The sequence below is a fragment of the Ambystoma mexicanum genome, chromosome 14, assembly GCF_040938575.1.
Source record: "Ambystoma mexicanum isolate Mex_15411 chromosome 14, UKY_AmexF1_1, whole genome shotgun sequence".
NCBI lineage: Eukaryota > Metazoa > Chordata > Amphibia > Caudata > Ambystomatidae > Ambystoma > Ambystoma mexicanum.
Genome location: NC_090940.1, coordinates 392,032,664 through 392,050,036, shown reverse-complemented (window position 1 = coordinate 392,050,036; position 17,373 = coordinate 392,032,664). Strand labels below are relative to the sequence as shown.

General features: G+C 51.6%; 1 non-coding gene across 1 annotated transcript; it reads left to right on the top strand.

Moving 5' to 3' along the window:
* The first annotated feature begins 15,110 nt into the window (after nt 1–15,110).
* On the top strand, nt 15,111–15,261 carry LOC138527702 (5.8S ribosomal RNA). Its single transcript, XR_011284006.1, has one exon. It is a non-coding gene; the product is annotated as a 5.8S ribosomal RNA (ribosomal RNA).
* The last annotated feature ends 2,112 nt before the right edge of the window (nt 15,262–17,373 follow it).

Here is a 17,373-nt window from a genome sequence, read left to right as displayed (position 1 = left end):
TAACTGGTTTATAAATACACAAGTCCAAGCTGAGCTAAATACAACTCTTCCATTGGCCTGGATGTGGACGTTTGGCAGTAGATTGAGTTGCAGAGCTTGCTTGGTGCCCCCATCTTTCCTCCAAGACTAGCTTGCAGAGTTTAAGTACATCTTTCCTCCAAGACTAGCTTGCAGAGTTTAAGTACAAGGTATTACGTGCAGACGTAATGTTCTAGATCCTGCGCACTGTTTTATTTAAGGGCTATTTCTGGCACCTTTGCTCCCAATGTTTGGTCCAACTCTTAGAGGCTCAATGTCCTTGCATAACAGGACATAGCCGAGTGTGGGGCAGTATTCTGGAGGGCTCGAGCAACTTCAGTGGCTGGGAGCAACAGGGGAGAACATGTAGTGTTGGTTCTACCACAATTAGTGCGCTATACTAGAATCTCTGGTGCACTGACTGGCTGGTGAGACTATGGGCCTCATTACACAGTAGGCGGTAAGAGATTACTGGCATTGGTAAGGGCACCGGTGCCGGTAATCCCTTACCGCCTGTTAGGGAGAATTCTCATTTATGGCTAATTTCCCTCACCTAGTGAGTCCCCCAGCAGCTTTGCTGGACTTCTGGAGTTTATTTTTTTCCACCTGGTAAGAGTGAGAGCTTTCCCCCCACTCTTACCTGTGTTTTTCTATGTGTTTCCATCTGTTTTTGTGATTGTACACTCTGAAGTACACCACTTCAGTAGCCCCCTTCTTTTTGTGTGTCACACAGCACCTTCAGTGCCGTGGCACAGGGTTGACTTTGAGACTTCCCTCGACTCCATTTTTTGAGGCGACTACTGTCCCCCAGAAAAGGGTAAAGTTACCATTAACTTTACTTAGTCAATCTACCACAGATCCAGTACACCCCATCTTCCATGGAGTACTGGAAAGGGTTAACTTGTATCCCTCTTTATCTGTACCTCCTAGAGCATTGTTTCGCTCTTTAAACATTTAGACTTGGCTAGTGGCAGTGGTATCTACCCTAACTTTTCTACCGCGATTATATTAGATAAACGCGGTACTGTTCTTGGCTATTATATTAGCCTCGAATATAAACCCGCTTGACCAAATCGTCTTTCTTTTGACCCAGGTTGGGTTTATTCGCCATTTCTTTTTGTTAAAGTCCTTCTTGTGTTTTACTTTGCGCGGCAAACTAGGTTCGCCTTCTTTGTTCACTGTCTTTTGGCGGGCTTCTGCCCAGAAGCCCTCCTCAAGGCGCCTGGATGTCTAGGTGGGCTGAATGTGAGGGAGGGGTGTAGTCACCCCCTGCACAGGGTATCCTAGGAAACCCAAGTCGCACTTTTTCATCATTGGCCAGGGTAGTTGTCCGGGCTGGACAACCCCCCTGCTGGGTGATTGACAGCAAGGCTGCGTGAATGGGGGTTTTTCTGCATAAAAGGCAGGTCTCTTGGGCTAGAAGTCAGAGAGTCGCCACTGGAATTACAAGGAACCGAAGAGAAGCGGAGAGAACGACGGCTGCTGAAACTACCCCGTCCCGGTGAAGCCCTGCTGCACTCCTGAGCTATATGCCCTTCAACGACTCAGAGAAGTCTTCTTCCCTTGAGCTTGGTGGGGATAACCAGCTCATCTTCTACATCTTTCTTCATTTCCAAGGCTTAACCTTGTCTTCCCTCCTTCTTATAACTTTTGCTTCCGAACATTGACAATATCGAAGTACTTTTGGCTCCGTTGAATCGTGAACTGTTAGACCGTGTGATCTTCGGCAACTGGCCCCGGTGTCTTTCGACCCTGGCTCCGGCCCTTTGACTTTTGAACTCCTGTCTCTGAGCGTTTCTTGATTCTGCCTGCCTAACCAAAATATTGCCTGTGATTTTTGCCTCCAACTCCCTCTGGGTAGCTCAGGTGCTAAGTGTGTTTTTGCCCTGGTAGCATTTCATGTCACGGATACGCGTTTGTTTAGTAGACCGAACTGTCAAAAAGTGATCGCAATCGTATTCGCGGTAACGTGTTTTGTGCCTAACACCGGTTCATTCAAACACAGGGGGCCTCATTACACCCTGGCGGTAAGGAGTGAACAGCGCCGTAAAAGGTGCCGGTGCCGTTCACTCCGTACCACCGCATTCGAGTTCCCCTCGCGGGACACGGTAAGCACACCTGGGAAAACCAGGCATGCTTACCGGGTCCCGCGAGGGGAAAAGGGAGCAAACAACGGGCTATCTCGTAATGGCCCGTTGTTTGCTCCCTCTCCCATTCCCATTCAGCCCTACGGGGCTGAATGGGAATGGGGAAGGAACATGTCCGGGTCCTCGGAGGGAGGAATTACCAGGCTTTCCGAACTCGGAATGGCCCGGTAAGTCCTCATTCCGAGGACACGGACCCCAACGCGATTTCGGCGGCAGCCATGCCGCCAATAGCGGCATGGTTACTGCCAAACTCGTAATGAGGTCCAGGGTACTTACCCTGAGACTTACTGTACAAAGTGAATTGGTTAGTTGTAGTATATTTAACGTGTGGTTTTTATTTAAGTTTAATAGAAGTGTTGTGTTTATAACAAATGGTTTAAAAATAAATGTACTTATATTTTTCTACCTGAAACCTTGAGTCAGTGTTTGCTTGAGTCACAGTAATTGTGGTCCTTTTGTGTAATCTCTGCTACTGCTCATATACTCTTGAGATAAGCCTGGCTGCTCCGCCACTGCTACCACTATGACATAGTAGTACAGGCTTGTACAAAGGTAAAACTTGTACCACCACCTGTAGTCTTAATTGTGTGTAGTGGTCCCTAAGGGCACTGCACATGATTCTGCCTAACACCGCCCTACTACGAGGTCCCTTAGCGGGTCCCTCCCCTAACGCCTGGTTTTACCAGGTGTTATGGAAGGGACCCGCCAAGGGTCTTCAGAGCTAATAACGGTACCGCAAATTGCGGTACCGTTATTAGCTCCTTCCCCATTCCCATTGAGCCCTATGGGGGCACAAATGGGAATGGGGAATGGTTCCCGGAATGGGGACTTACCGGGTCCTCCAGGGTCGGAATTACCTGGTAAGTCCCTCTTTCGGGAACACGGACCCAGAATGCGGTAAGGGGGTAGCCATGGCACTAATAGCGGCATGGCTACTGCCTACCGTGTAATGAGGCCCTATTTCTGCGTGCCAAATCAAGTGATATGAGACTGGGGGAGGGACAGTGCAGCAATAATGCAATTCTATGTGACAGTATTGGGGCCACTAGCAGAGGAGCACCAGGTTAAACTAATTTGTCCCTACACCTGTCCGATTGTAAGGATGTAAACGTAATCACTTATGAGCACTCCAATTTTTGCAGTTGAACTGGGCCTCATTACAAGTGTGCAGGTCCGGTAACAGCGGTGCCGGTAAGCCTACCGGCACCGTTGTTACCGGACTGGCATACTACGAGTCTGCGGGCGGGTGCCGTCCCGCCTGCCAGGGTCAGACCTGGTGGGCAGAACGGCACCCGCCGCAGACTTTCACAGTGCTTCTGTCATCCCCATTCCCATTTGAGTCCTATGGGACTCAAATGGGAATGGGAATTTACCATTTGCCGGCGCCTGACATCCCGGAACACCAGGGTCATAATCCCCCGGTGTTTGTGGAAAGCCAGGTGCTGGTAAATTTTGCAAGTCTGACGGCAACCCGCCGGTAGGACGGCAGGGTTATCGCCGGACTTGTAATGAAACCCAGTGTGAGATTACATTATTTGCCCAGGATCACACACTTTCGCTAAACAGCGAAGCAGGGATTTTAAACCACTGTGAAATTTGGGCACAGCCACCTTCTTCCGCGCTTTACTTGGAACAAATATATATATTTTTTAAATATCTCTTTATTGATGGTCTCAACAGTTACAGCAGCATTCAATTAACACAACATATGGTCCTTCATACAACAATATTTCCACCAAATGTTTAAGAATCTACAGTTTACATAGTTGTTTCACTGTCCGAAAGCATATCGCATAGGTACGCCCTGAAAGGGCCCCAAATGTCTTTTGGTCGGCTCGTACTTGGTAGAGTTAGCACATACTGTTCCTCACATTCATTGATATAAGTTAAATCACGTAGGTAAGTGTTCATGGTGGGGGGGGTTTGGGCTTTTCCATACTTGCAATATACATTTCTTGGCAATAATGCATGATACATTGAACAGTCTTCCAACTTTTTCGAGCATTTCCCAATATCCCCAAACAAGTATTTTTGTGGGGTCAGACACGGGGAAATCTGCGTGATGTCTGTGAACATGGCTGCAACCCTCTCCCAAAATCTTGCCACGACCGGGAATTCCCAATACATATAATAGGATCCCGCCTGAAGAGAGTCCCGCATTTGGGGCAGTTGCCTGGATCATGTGAATTTAGCGATTTTGGCAGGGGTGTAGTGCAATCTATTAAGGATTTTAAACTGTATTTGGCGCAATCCCACATTGAGGGACACCCTTTTTGTAAGTGCACAATATCTTTCCCATTTGTCCTCAGGTATCTGTATTCTCATATCCACTTCCCATTTCTCTTTCACTTGATTGGACGTGGGGGTGTGGGTTTGGATTGTCTTATACAGTTTAGAGATTCCCAGTCCTCCTCGAGTTGTAACTAATTTTATGCATGGGTGGGAGGGAGAATCGTCAGGGAAGGATGGCCATCGCGCTTGATATGCAGATCTCATTGGGTAGTACTGTAACGTTCGGAGCGGGCCTCCTCCCACAACCCTAGTAAATACTGCAAGGGTTACGAACTTCCTATTTATGTACATGTCTCCCACTTTCATCTCCATATTGGCGTCCCAGGCTTCCTGTATACTGGTTTCGAATGTAGGGGCAACATTTGGGTATTTCCATAGCCGAATTTCAGGGTTGTATGGAAGTTCTACTTTCAACTTTTTATATGTAGCCCCCTAGGCCCTCACGGTGCAGCTCACAGGGTCAAAATCACAGGAATTCCTGTGCCTTGTATAAAATATAACGGATCTGATGTTTGTGGGTACAGTGGTGTATTCCTCTATCCACGTGTGAGGTGAGTTGTCCGCTTCATCGAACCAGTGTTTTGCAAACTGTGCTTGCGCCACCGTGCAGTAGAGCTCAAAATCTGGTGCTGCTATTCCCCATGTTTCATACGGTTCTGTCATCTTTTCCCAGCATATCCTGGCCACCTTGCCGTTCCACAGAAACGACACTGCCATGGATCGCAGTCTGGAGAAGAATTCCTTTCCCGGCCATATAGGAATATTTACAAATAAGTATAGTAGCTTGGGGAGTACAATCATTTTGAGAATGGCGATTCTACCGTGTAATGAGATTGGGAGGTGCCTCCAGACCTGTAGCTTGGTGCTGAGTGTTTGTAACGCCTGGTCATGGTTATCAGAGTATAGGGTCTGCCTGCTGCTTGAAACCAGTACTCCCAGGTATCTGATGTGTCGCTCCGACCACTTAAGGCCGCACGTCAAGGCAGGGCATTTTGTAGAGGGGGTAAGCGGGAACATTTCTGATTTAGTATTGTTCACCGTATATCCAGAGTATTCTGCAAATTCACTAATGTCTGCCATGATGGGGGCTATGTTTTTGTCTGGCTCGCATACATACAATAGTGTATCGTCCACGTACAATGATATTACCTGGGTGGCTCCTTTCAGCGTTATACCTTTGTTTACATGCCGCAACCGCACCGCCGCTGCCATGGGCTCTATTGTTAAAGCAAAAAGGATAGGGGAAAAAGGGCACCCCTGTCTGGTGCCTCTGCCCAACTCAAACAGCTCAGATATAGTTCTATCCGTGCACACCCTTGCACCCGGGGGAGTGTATAGCACTCTAACATATTTAATGAAGTAGGGGCCCATCCCAAACGACTCAAGCACCAGGAAGAGGTACTCCCACGAAATCGAATCAATTGCTTTCTCGGCGTCTAGGGACACTGCCACTGCTTGTTTATTCGGGTTTATTTGTGACATTATGCCGAACAGCCTGCGCAGATTCATTGCAGTGGACCTTTGGGGAATGAACCCACTTTGGTCTGGGTGAACCAGCATGGGTATTAAGGGTAATACGCGATTTGCTAGCACCTTCGCAAAGATTTTTGCATCTACGTTTATCAGGGATAGGGGCCTGTATGAAGACATATCCTGTCGCGGGCGTCGGGGTTTAGGCAATACTGTGATTATAGCTTCTTGCATTGTCGGGGCAATATTTGTTTTCCCAGGGCCTCTTCCCACACCTCTAACAGCACGGGGACCAGTTCCTCACGAAATTCTTTGTAAAATTCAGCTCCCAGACCATCCGAGCCCGGTGCCTTGCCAGACCTGAGCTCTTTAATTGCCTCTGTGAGCTCCTCTGCCGTGACAGGTTGCTCCAGCAGTAACTTGCTTTCCTCTGGGAGTTTAGGGAGATCCAACATAGCAAGGTAGTTTTTAGTCTCAGCAGGGGATTTTCTATCCCTATTCGCATAAAGATTTTTGTAAAATTTAACAAATTCGTCGTTTATTCCCTGTTCGCTCGTTATTATCTCATTTTGTACCGTTTGGATCATTGCGATCAGGGTAATTTGTTTTTCATGTTTTACCAGGTTGGCCAGCCTTTTTCCTGCCTTGTTACCCTCCCCGTATCTGCGAGCCTGGGTAGGGGCTGCTATATATTGCACTTCCCCCGCTGCCAGCCGATCAAAATCTCTAAGGGACTTGTGGATTTCCGCCAGAGTGTCCCCACCATGCGTGCGGCCATAGGTCTCCAGTGTATTCAGGTCCCTCTCTACCTTCTCCAGTTCACAGCGTACACCCTTCAGAAGACCAGCGGTCTTGGACAGCAGTGCCCCCCTAACGCAGACTTTAAAAGCCTCTCATACTGATGATATGTGGTCTACGGACCCAACGTTATCCGTAAAAAAATTGGCAATTTCAGTGTGTAGAGTTTCAACTACATTTGGGTCTTTCAGTATGTCTCTAGGCATTCTCCATCTCCTTGTTGGTCTAGGGGCATCTTTCAAAGTGATCTCCAGCACCACCGGGGAATGATCCGATAGTGTGCGAGGAAGGATTTCGCAGTTCTGTAGGGCGTGTGCTAAATTCGAAGATACAAACCAATAATCTATGCGTTACTCAGTCATGTACAGAAAAATAAAATGTAAACCTCTTATCGACCGGATGGAGCACCCTGCAGGCGTCCTGTAGGGACAGTTGCGAAATGATTTGCTTTAAAGTTAGTGCCGCCTTAGAAGGTGGCCTAGTTATCTTGGCGGATCTATCCAAGGCCTGGTCTAATACAACATTAAAGTCCCCAACCCAGAAAACAGTGGTTGCATCATGTTTGGTGAGCATCTCGAGCATTTGTAAGTCGAAATCAGGGTCGTCAAGATTGGGTCCATAGGTGTTTAACAAGGTTATATGTTTCCCCGCTAGCGCCCCCCACACCAGTACATACCTTCCCATCGGATCCGCCAGGTGTCCCTTGGCTATAAAGCCCAGCAAGCTATGTAAAGGGTGCAAACCCCCCTAGACTGTGATGAATAGACCGTGTAGTAGCGCAACTTGCCCCATTTTGCCAGTATTCTCTCATTGACCAGGCCCTGCGCATGTGTTTCTTGCAACATTAAGATTTGAGGCCCATGTCTAGTAACATAATTACAGACCTTCCTGACTTTCATTGGATTATTAAGGCCTCGGACATTCCATGACATTAATCTTATCCGTAGTCTGTCTCCCATTTGGTATGTATATACATCGTATTTGTACAGAAGTGACCTTGTGTAACCCAGTAACCAGCCTTTGAATAGCGCCATTCTCTGCGAGACCACATTTCAATTAACTTACAACATCCATCAATACAAACTTTCCCACCAGGCTCAAACTCGTCTAGGTGGTTGCGATACCGAAAACATCCCCACATTCCCTATCCCCCCCTCCACCCACATCATCCACCCCAACTTGATGATGAACCCTAGTAACCATTAGGAACATTCCTGAGGGTGCTTTGTTGCAGTCACGAGGCCACCCGACCGGGCTCACGACCCGGTGTACATTACTTGGAGCCCCCACGGGGCCGACCACCTCCGAAACATCACAGATTACTTGTATTTGCCGGGCTATTCAGCCAAGTTTCAGTCCTCCACTGCAGGCGGGTGTCTTCCATTCTGATCCGGCCCTCGGCCCCTCGGGGGCAGCGGTATAGTGGCTTCCACATAGGCCTGGGGTGCAGCAGGATTTTCAAAGAAGTGCGCCCTTCCTCCATATTGGATTCTCAACCTGGCCGGGAATATTAGTGCATATGGGACCTGCCGCGCTCTCAGAAGCTTTTTGACTGACTCATACGATCTTCGGCTGGCCTGAACCCCAGTGTCAAAGTCCGGATAGATGTGTATGCGACTGTCTTCATACTGCAGCGTACTAAGTTCTCTTGCCTTCCGAAGGACCGTATCACTGTCCCTATAGTTGAGCATTCTTGCAATAATTGTGCGGGGCGGTGCCCCAGGCTTCGGTACCGGAGCCAGCGTTCGATGTGCACGTTCAATCAGGAAGTGTTCTGAAAAGGAGTCTGCTCCAAACATGGTTTTGAGGAGAGCTTCCACCCGAGCTTCCATTTTGTCTTTACCAAATGACTCTGGGACACCAACGATGCGTACATTATTTCTTATTGAGCACAATTCCAGGTCTTCCACTTGTTTTGTAGTTTGTTCAAGCTTTCTTTGAGCTGGGTAATGTCCTGGTCATGGCGAGCAACCGTGTCCTCGGTAGTACCAATTCTGTTCTCCGCCTCCTTTAGTCTCTGGTCATGTTTGTCAGCTCTAGTGTTCAACGTGCCAATGGTCGTTACGATATCGTCCAGCTTCATATTCAGCGATAGGAATCCATTTTGGACTATGTTAGTCAAGTACTCAACCTTATCTTCGCTCTCTATACTGGGCACAGGGCTAGCCGCCAATGGTGGTTCAAGTTCACTGCTTTCCGCCTGGCTGCTAGTGTATGAGTCCATCGGTCCTTTCTTTTTGGCGCTTGCTCCCTCCGCCATCTTGTCTTGCTTCCTTGTGTTCCCCATGGCCCTAGAGTCTCTTGGCGGTCTGTTCCGGCCAATCTGAGGGGATATTGTTCTCCGCCGTAGTTTGGGGGAGTAGGAATATCAAGTTATTCCCTACTACTCAGTATCATCGGGCCACCGCACCTCAGTCACGGCCCTCCGCCAAGTCCAGTGCAGGCGGCTATCTTTTCCAATGGATTGCGCTCTCCCACGTTTCTTGCTTAATGATACACTGGCTAGTCAACTATGTGTTCTGCATCGAGTGTTCGACAATATCACCGGCCTTCCCGGGGCCCAGCTGACCGTCTCAATAATCAGTGTTTTTTTGCACCAGCAGCAATGGAACTGGCAGACTCGAACAGTCTCCGGCGCCCAAGTATTCATGTAACCAGCAGCCCCACAACACTCCTTAATTGTGGGCATGAGCATCGCCAAACCACCATGACCCACGCCCTGTCCGGTGCTCCAATCGTTCCACGCCGGGACCGTACCACAAGGTCCCCGCAGGACAAGCGGGAAGCCGTCCGCCCCTGCAGCCGTTGGTGTCTCTCTCTGTGTCAGCTCCAGCCCGGCCTTCCCTCACCTCCCCAGCTTACCGGCGCTCGAAGTTTCCAACCTCGGATTTTGTGTCTGCCTCCGTAGCCGCAGGCCCCTCAAGTGCAGGGGACTGCACCTCTCCAGCGCTCGGCCAGGCGGCGTACCGGGAACGGTCCTCCCCCGGCAGCTGCAGCGCCGACCCAGTCCTTCTGTGTCCGGATTGTTTTTGGATTTTGAAGGGCCTTGTATCTATGTTCGTGAGCGCTGGCCCTCAGGTGCGGGGGACTTCACCTCTCTGGCGTTCGGGTGCGTCACGTCGGGCAGGCGGCGTATGGGGAGCGGTTCTTTTCTGGCCTCTGTAGCGCCGATCCGGCCCCACTGTGTTCGGGTCGCTTTTGAAAATCGAAGAAAGGGAGTATAGGCCGACTAGCTCGGGGCGGACCGCCGCAGTCCTGGTCCGGGTTCACTACGTCCTTGTAGGCCTTCCTCTCTATACCCCCAGCAGATAGAGCGTCAGCGGCTCAGCGCCGCAATGTCCTGGTTCCGGGGATCGGCGCACTCCACAGCTCCTCTCCGCAGTGAACACCAGGTCTCGTAACTCCTCAGCCCAGGCACCTATCTCTCCAGGATTTCTCGTGTGGGTGCTTCAGCACCCATGGCACGTCTCGGTGTGGTCGGTATCCCGCAGCATGCTCTAAATCAGGATTTTTTCATATAACAGATGATTCCCAGGCCGGAGCGCTCGAATCAGGCAGCCATGTCTGTCGTGTGCAACAGCGCCCCCTACTTGGAACAAATATTTAAGTTTTTGGTGTCAAGACCTACAATAATACTGTCCTATAGAGTAAAATACTTGTAAAATCCACAAATTGCATAGTAAAGCAATATGCCAACCTGTAAATCCTTATATCAGCATGTTAGGCCAAAATAATATCAGCGTACCTTTATTTTCCACATCCTGAATGGAAAACTATAAGATGCCAAAGGCAAAATATCCATTTACCCACTTTATTTTCAGTGCTTTCAGACACACAATAAAAGAGGTGTAAAAAACTCACTTAGGTTTGGAGATTTGTCACAAACCTCCACCGTGTTGTTATGTATGGTTTTAAGAACATTCAACTAAGGACATGAAAGCACACTTTACGTTTTGGGATATGAAGCTATTAGACGTTATGGGTGTGAAAACATTTTCAAATGGTGCTTTATTGTGTTGCTCGCTTTAAATGTCACAGATTTGCACGGTGACTGGGGGCCTTTCAGTTGGAAAGTCACCATAATGCATCAGAAAGCTGTTTGTGTGAAATGTCTGCATCCCCTACAGATGACAGGAATAGGCAGGGGCGGAGCTACAAAGACAGCACTGGCCAATCCCAGGAACGGAGCTGTTGGAGGGCGGGCTATGCCGCTGTATTTTCTCGTTTTTCATTTTGACGCTATTTGTATGGCTGTAGCCACCTGTGGGTAGGCGGGGTAATCAAAGTGGGCGTGGCTCCGAAGATTGCCTACAACCCCCCACAAGCTACCATGGGATGCAGGATAGCATACAACACCGGTGCAAGTGCAACCAGACCCTGCCAGCCTTTTGCTTGCAGCGGATGGGGTCAGCATTTTATGGGGACCCTGCCAGCCTTAAGCTTGCAGCGTTTTGGGTGGGCATTTTCGTTGGGACGGCGGGAACGTTTTTACGAGACCCTGGAGCGTCCTGATCGGCAAGGCTCTGGCTGCCAGGTTGCAATTTTCTTCCGTGAATGTTCCTGCAAGACACCCGATTTAGACAGGGGAGCGGGAAATTGGATGTACTCTAAAAATCATGCTCATCTATTCAACATGAAAGGTATGGAGGGCTAAGAAAAGGAACAGGGAGACAGTGTATGATGGCGTTTAACTGATCAATGGGGGCTAATAGAGTGATTTAATGTTTTATGAGGGTGTGATTATTAGGATGGGTGGTTTTAGAGGGGGTTGGCTGGGGCTATCTGCGTCTGATTTGGGATTGGCACACAGGTATCTGTTGCAAGGGGAAGGGGCATCTTGCTATTTTGAGGGAGGATGGGGCATTATGTTATTGGTCGAGACTAGAGGGAGGGATTGGGCATCTTGGTGGGGTCTGAATGGTTGGATAGGGGCATGCTGGTGTGGGTCTAGGGGCACATTTGTGTGGATCTGGAGAAAGGTGGCACATTGGTGTGGATCTGGGGGAGGGATAGGGACAGTGGTGTGGGTTTGGGGGGAGGGTTGGGGTACATTGGTGTGGATCTGGGCGGAGGGATAGTGCACACGGGTGTGTTTCTGGAGGGAGAGATGGGTCACAGTGGATCTGGAGGGTTGCATGGGTCATCTAGGTGTGGGTTGGGAAGTGGGACGGGGCATCTTGGTGTGGCTCTGGAGGGAGGTGGTGGGGGCACATTGGTGTGGCTCTGGGCGGAGGGATGGTGCACATGGGTGTGTTTCTGGAGGGAGAGATGGGGCACAGTGGATCTGGAGGGTGGCATGGGTCATCTAGGTTTGGGTTGGGAAGTTGGACGAGGCATCTTTGTACGGCTCTGGAGGGAGGTGGTGGGGGCACATTGGTGTGGCTCTGGGCAGAGGGATGGTGCACATGGGTGTGTTTCTGGAGGGAGAGATGGGGCACAGTGGGTCTGGAGGGTGGTATGGGTGATCTAGGTGTGGGTTGGGAAGTGGGATAGGGCATCTTGGTGTGGCTCTGGAGGGAGGTGGTGGGGGCACATTGGTGTGGATCTGGGCAGAGGGATGGTGCACATGGGTGTGTTTCTGGAGTGTGGGGTGGGAAGTGGGATGGGGCATCTTGGTGTGGCTCTGGAGGGAGGTGGTGGGGGCACATTGGTGTGGATCTGGGCAGAGGGATGGGGTACATGGGTGTGTTTCTGGAGGGCGAGATGGGGCACAGTGGGTCTGGAGGGTGGCATGGGTCGTCTGGGTTTGGGTTGGGAAGTTGGACGGGGCATCTTGGTGCAGCTCTGGAGGGAGGTGGTGGGGGCACATTGGTGTGGCTCTGGGCGGAGGGATGGTGCACATGGGTGTGTTTCTGGAGGGAGAGATGGGGCACAGTGGGTCTGGAGGGTGGCATGGGTCATCTAGGTGTGGATTGGGAAGTGGGATAGGGCATCTTGGTGTGCCTCTGGAGGGAGGTGTTGGGGCACATTGGTGTGGATCTGGGCAGAGGGATGGTGCACATGGGTGTGTTTCTGGAATTTTGGGTGGGAAGTGGAATGGGGCATCTTGGTGTGGCTCTGGAAGGAGGTGGTGGGGGCACATTGGTGTGGATCTGGGCAGAGGGATGGTGCACATGGGTGTGTTTCTGGAGTGTGGGGTGGGAAGTGGGATGGGGCATCTTGGTGTGGCTCTGGAGGGAGGTGGTGGGGGCACATTGGTGTGGATCTGGGCAGAGGGATGGTGCACATGGGTGTGTTTCTGGAGTGTGGGGTGGGAAGTGGGATGGGACATCTTGGTGTGGCTCTGGAGGGAGGTGGTGGGGGCACATTGGTGTGGATCTGGGCAGAGGGATGGTGCACATGGGTGTGTTTCTGCAGGGAGAGATGGGGCACAGAGGGTCTGGATTGTCGTATGGGTCATCTAGGTGTGGGTTGGGAAGTGGGACAGGGCATCTTGGTGTGCCTCTGGAGGGAGGTGGTGGGGCACATTGGTGTGGATCTGGGCGGAGGGATGGTGCACATGGGTGTGTTTCTGGAGGGAGAGATGGGGCACAGTGGGTCTGGAGGGTAGCATGGGTCATCTACGTGTGGGTTGGGAAGTTGGACGGGGCATCTTGGTGTGGCTCTGGAGGGAGGTGGTGGGGGCACATTGGTGGGGCTCTGGAGGCAGGTGGTGGGGGCACATTGGTGTGGCTCTGAGAGGAAGGGATGGTGCACATGGGTGTGGGTCTGGAGGGAGGGATGGGGACATTGCGTTGGGTATGAAGGGAGGCATAGGACACATTGGTGTGCATCTGGAGGGAGTGATAGGGCACATTGGTGTGGGTCTGGAGGGGAAGATTGGGGCTCATTGGTCGGAGGACGGATAGGGGCATCTTTCTGTGTGGAGGGAGCATGGGCCATCATGGTATGGGTCTTGAGGAAGGGATTGGGCATCTTGGAGTCTGGATCGGAGGGGGCATTGTTGATCTGGAATGGAGGGACAGGGCATATGATGGGGCATGTCAGGGAATGGTGGAGCATGTGGGTCAGGGCTGGAGCACTCTGGTGGGAAGGAAGGGGGTATCTGGGTGTGAATAGAGGGATTGGGTATGTTTGTCTTGAGAGAAGGATGTTGGTTTATTGGAATGGTGGGGAGCATGTGTGTCGAAGGGATGGGGTAATCAGGTGTGGCTATAGAGAGAGGGCGAATGGGCCATCTGAGTGTGAGTCTGGAGGTAGAGGTGAAGCATATGGGTGTGCTCTGAGGGGTGGAGCATCTTGGTGTAGGTATGGAGGGATGGATGTTGGTGTCTTTGTGTTGGTTTTGATGGAGGGATGGTGGCATGTGGTTCAGGAGGGAGTTGGCATTTGAATCTGGAACGTGTGTTTGGAAGGAGAAATGGGGCATTTGAGTGTGAATCGTATCTGCTTGTGGGTGGGGGCATGAAGGATCTTTAACAGTGGAGCAGCGGGAGGGAGAGCCGTGGGCCTGACCTCGTTGCATCCCAGACATGTACACCCGTAGCCCGGGGCACCTCTCACACAGCGGTCCAGTGCGTGTGGTCCACCAGGTGCCAGGGAGCGGGGATTCCCTTCCACCGGAGAGGGATCCGCGACTCAGCAGATGGCCGGGGATGCCTGGCAGGGTTGGGTTAACCTGCTGGGGATGTCCCCAACCACGCACCGGAAAGGAAGCCCTGCACAGCCCCCTCTCCTCACTGAGCGCCGCCTCTGCACTGGCCGGGGGCGCGCACGACTCTCTCTGACCTGCCAGCGGGTGGGCATTGGTGGGCACACCCCAGTCAGCAGGGAGGCCCTGAGTGGGGGCAGCATCAAGCTGAAGGGAACCTGACTGCTCTCGATGGGCGCCTCCCCAGGCAAACAGGGGCCAGCCACGCCAGGCATGAGCCCTGAGCCATAGTGCAGCTGGCTTACTCGATGGTGTGCGCCAAGGTTCCAGCCACCCACATCTGTGGGCGAGCGATGGCCAGGCCCACTGGCACAGTGGGTGACCTTCCCTCTTGCTCAGGTACCTGGAGCTGGGCCCTATGCAGCTGGGCTCGGGTTTGAAGACTCTAGCGGTCCCACCCAACCCCCTGTCTGTGCAGTCTGTGGCCCGCCTCGCTGTCCGTCTCCCAGCGCCCTCCAAAAGGGTAGCGGAAGGGGTTGGAGAAGGAGGAGTGGATCGGTTCGGGTGGGCAGGTGGCAGAGCGGCCTACCTCCATCCCCCTGGGAAGTGCTGTGCTGCTGCAGGTGGTGGTCAGGCTGAGCACCTGGATTTTTTTCTTTTTTTTCAACCACAATGGTTTCGGCCGAGCTAGACAGGGCACTGGACTGTCCCGCCACAGGCGGCGCTGCCTCCCTCGACCTCTCCTGCCCTGGCAGGGTCAGGCCGACCCCTGGAACAAAAAAAAAGTTGCCTATCACTCTTGGCGGTGGATCACTCGACTAGTGCATCGATGAAGAATGCAGCTAGCTGCGAGAATTAGTGTGAATTGCAAGACACACTGATCAACAATTCGAACGCACCATGTGGCCCTAGGTTTTTCCCGGGGCTACGCCTGTCTGAGGGTCACTTGTACATCAATCGCCCCGGGGATCCCTCCAGGATGAGCAGGTACCTGGGCCCAACTGACAGAGGATGGCCAGGTGCACGGTGCCAAGATAGAACAAATCAGCAGGGGAGAGGGAGAGCGAAGGCAGAAGAAAAGAGGAAGGTATTGAGGTGCTTCCGGAATCGGAGATGGTTCTCCTCAAGTTTTAGAGTGGCAGGGAGGCTGTTCCAGAGGGAGGCCCCAGCCGAAGACAGAGATCTACCACCAGCTCGTTTCTTAGAAAAACGACTGACCCTGAGTGAGTTGGAGGTAGAGGATCGAAGAGCTCGAGAGGGGAGGTATTTGCGGAGGGATAGCTGAAGGTATTTTGGACCCAGGCCCCAGAAAGCCTTGTGGACAATGCAGAGGGTTTTGAATTTAATCCTTGCATCCACTGGGAGCCAGTGAAGAGATTTCAGAGTTGCAGAGATACGATCCCAGGGCTTGAGGCCAAGGACAAGTCTCGCAGTCCTGTTCTGGATTAGTTGCAGAGAGTGGAGAGTAGAGGCATGTAGATTTAGAAAGAGGCTGTTACAATAGTCCAAGCTAGAGAGAACCAGAGCTTGAGATACCATGAGCTTCTGGGGGAAGGAGAGGAAATGCAGAGTACCTCAGAGGAGGTGCAGTCGGAAATTTGACTTTTTAGAGACCTCAGAGATGTGGGCAGAGAAGGAAAGGGTGGAGTCAAAGATGACCCTGAGGTTCTTAGCCTCGCAGGTGGGGGTAGGAGGAGGGCCAAGGGAGGCCGGCCAGAGAGTGAGGGGAAAGGATGGTGAAGGTGTGCCGATGAGGAGGATCTCCGTCTTGCTGGCATTCAGACAAAGATCATTGGCGGCACACCAATCTTGAATGGCAGTTAGGCAATCAGAGATGAGAGAGGGAGAGGAGGTGGCAGAGGGCAGCCTGAAAATGAGTTGAGTGTCGTCAACGAAGCACTGGAAATTTGAGCAGAAAATGGCAATGCAGTGGGCGAGAGTTGCCAGGTATTGGTTGAAAAGCCAGGGTGAGAGGTTAGACCCTTGGGGAACACCACAGGTAGAAAGGAAGATAGATGAAAGGAAGGACCTAAGTTGGACCTGGGAGGGTCGATCTGAGAGCAAAGAGGTCAGCCAGGCCAGAGCCTGATCAGTGATACCCAGGTTTTCAAGGAGACGGTTGAGCAGGATGGTATGGTTGACCGTGTCGAAGGCAGAAGAGAGATCGAGGAGGATGAGGACAGAGGGAATGTTAGAGTCAAGGTTGGTGAGCAGATCTTCACGGATGTTTAGGAGAGCAGTGTCCGTGCTTCTGGCAGCTCTGAAGCCAGACTAGTGGTCATGGAGACAGCCAACAGAATTGGAATGAAGGTTAAGCTGAGAGATGGCCAACTTTTCCAGGAGTTTGCCAAGAAAGGGAGTAATGGAAATTGGGCGATAGTTAGCTGGACAAGAAGGGTCAGCTGTGGGTTTCTTGAGAAGACGATGCACAAAGGAGTGCTTCAGAGGGGAGGGGAAGGATCCAGAGCCAAAGGAGTGGTTGCAAAAATCAGCAAGGGCCGGAGCGAGGGTGTCAATGTGGTCCTTGATGGTTTTAGAGGAACAGGGATGAACCTGTTTTGAAGAGGCTTTCATAGATCGGACTTGTCTAGCAACCTCGTCAGGGGTGAAAAGAGGAAAGGACGAGAAGGATGGTGGGGGGGTGGCTAAAGGAGGGTCAGCAAGCACAGATGGAGAGGGAAGAGGAGGAGTGTGGGTGTCATGATGCCTACCCCCGGGCATCCGGAACAAGCCCATCAGCCCCGGGAGCAGACATCCAGATATTTAATAAAACCCCAGCAGCCCCGGCTGGGGGCTGTCTGGGTTCAGTCCTGGCGCCTTAGGCGCCAGGCTCATAATAGAAATCAGTCCTGGTGCCATAGGCACCAGGCTCATAGTCTTTACTTGCCTCATGCAGACCATGCTGCAAATGAATCCAAGCCAACATGAGGCCTGGATGGGACTATTTTACTACAGGGACTATTTTTTAATCGTGTGTGGTTCTAGGGACTTCTTACCTGGAACTACTTTGGAGGCTATTTAAACCACGCCCGAACAGCAGCACATGCTTCGCGTTAT